Raw genomic sequence first — 2,500 nt, 5'->3', positions numbered from 1 at the left:
GATAAAGTGATTTTTTGTCCTGGTTGCGTGGGAGAAAGCATACGTCAGACACGGAAAAAGAGAGATTAAATGGAAAAAAGAAATGTGAGATAAGACAGAGAGAGAGAGAGAGAGAGAGAGAGAGAGAGAGAGAGAGAGAGAGAGAGAGAGAGAGAGAGAGAGAGAGAGAGAGAGAGAGAGAGAGAGAGAGAGAGAGAAAGAGAGAGAGAGAAAGAAAGAAAGAGAGAAAGAGAGAGAGAGAAAGACAGAAAGAGAGGAGACAAAAGAAAGTGAGTGAGTGAGAGAGAGTTCAGAGGTCATCACGCACGCCCACTCTGCACCAGCGACCCACACGCCCGCGCTCTACAATTCCACTCCTCCCCCCCCCCCCTGCTTCCATCCCCATCCCCCCTAAACCACCAACCTGACTCCCTCCCTCCCTCGCAGCGCTCTCATCTCACCCGCCAACGCTGCAGCTACCCCCTCCCCCTCCTCCTCTTCCTTCCTTTCTTACTTCTTTTTTCCTGTTCTTCCTCCTCTTCCTCCTCCTCCTATTTTTCCTGTTCTTCCTCCTCTTCCTCCTCCTCCTATTTTCCTTCTACTCTTCCTCCTGTTCTTCCTCCTCTTCCTCCTCCTCATCCTGTTCTTCCTTCTGTTCTTCCTCTGCCTCCTGTCCTTCCTCCTCTTCCTCTCCTTTTTCTTCCTCTTCCTTTACCTCCTTCTATTTTTCCTCCTCCTCCTCGTCCTCTTGCTCTTCCTCCTTTTACTCCTCCTCCTATACCCCTTCCTCCTCTTCTTCCTCCCTCTCCTCCTCCTGCTCTTCCTCCTTTCCCTTTTAGACCTCTCACACCTAGTCCTTTACCTCCTTCACAACCTATTCTTCTCTCATTTGATTTACATCCTTCTTTTTCACTGCCTCCTCGTCCTCCTCCTTTTCCCCTCCCACCTTTCACCCCTTTCTCTCCCTCTGCCTTATTCTTGTATTCCTCCTCCTCCTCCTCCTTCCCGCTTTCCTTTCCTCTCCTTCCTTTCCTTCTTCCTCCTCCCTTTCGTGTTCCTCTTCCTGCTCGTCCTCCTTTTCCTGTTCTTTCACCTCTTCTTCTTCTACATCTTCCTCCTCCTCCTTCTTCTTCAACAGCAGCACCTCTAAATACACTTTTTCCTCTTTCAGCTCCTCTTCTTCAACTTCCTCTATTTCTTCTTTAACCTCCTTTGATATACTACCGCATCCTCTTTCACTTTAAACATCACCGTTTACCCCTCTGCTACCTTCTCCTCCCTCGTATTCATCCTCTTTTCTTCTCTTCTTCCACCTCCTCTCCTACCTCTTCTCCTACTCCGACAATACCTTCACCTTCTCCTCCTCTAGCTCCTCCTTCAGCACCATCTCCGTTTTTATCACCTTCTCCTCCCTCGCCTCCAACACTACTACTCCATCCTCCTCCTGCTCTTCTTCCACCTCCTCTCCCAATTTCTCCTCTTCCTTCTCCCTATTTCCTTTTCCTCCTCTCCCTGTCTTTCTTCTCCTCATATTCCTCCTTTTCTCCTTCTCCTCCTCCTCATCTTCCTTCTCTCTCTCTTTTCCCCTCCTCCTCCTCCTCCTCCTATTTTTTCCTTCTCCTCCTCCTCCTTCTCCCCCTCTCGTCCTCCTCCTCCTCCTCCTCCCCTTCTCCTCCTCCTCCTCCCACTCCTTCTCCTCCTCCATTTTTCTCCCCCTCCTTTTTCTCCTCTTCTTCTTTCTCCTCCTCCTACTCCTCCTTCTCCTTCTCCCCCTCTCCTCCTGCTCCTCCCCTTCTCCTTCTCCTCCTCCTCCTCCTTTGACCGACTCACACAATCCCCACTAATGATGGAAAATTAGGATGTGTAATAGAGCCTAGATTACCTCGCCCTAACCCCCGTCCCCGCCCCCACCCCAATATGCCTCCCCACCCCCTACCCCAATATGCCTCCCCCCTCCTTCCATCACCATTCCATTCCCCTCTCCTCCCCCCCCCCCTCCGTCTTCCTTCTATCTCTCTCTCTTTCCACTCCTACCCCTCATCCCCCCACCTTCCTCCCTACTCTCCCCCCCCCCCCATATCTACCCCCCCCCTCACCAAACGCAAATTATCCTTATGGCAAATATCCTCAAATTATTATCATTCTCGTGTAATTATCTTTTCCATTTAACCCCCTTCGTTTCAATTCACTTGAAGAGTCGTGAAAATGTTTGCGCGCGTGTATTTCTGTGTGTGTGTGAGTGTGTGTGTATTTGTGTGTGTCTCTGTGCTTGTGTGTGTTTGTGTGTGCATGTACGTGTGCGTGTGTGTGTGTGTGCGTATCTGTATGTGTGTGTTTGTGTGTGTGTGTTTGTGTGTGTGTGTTTGTGTGTGTGTGCGTTTGTGTGTGTGTGTATATGAATATGTTTATGTGTGAATTTGTGTATTCCTCTTTATACCAATACCGAAAGGAACGCAAGATCAATTCATTAACGACAACAGCGATAGACAGATAGGTAGATAGATACACACACACACACACA

Source organism: Penaeus vannamei, chromosome 18 (genome assembly GCF_042767895.1).
Source record: "Penaeus vannamei isolate JL-2024 chromosome 18, ASM4276789v1, whole genome shotgun sequence".
Classification (NCBI taxonomy): Eukaryota; Metazoa; Arthropoda; class Malacostraca; order Decapoda; family Penaeidae; genus Penaeus; species Penaeus vannamei.
Note: the sequence above shows the minus strand (reverse complement) of the source record.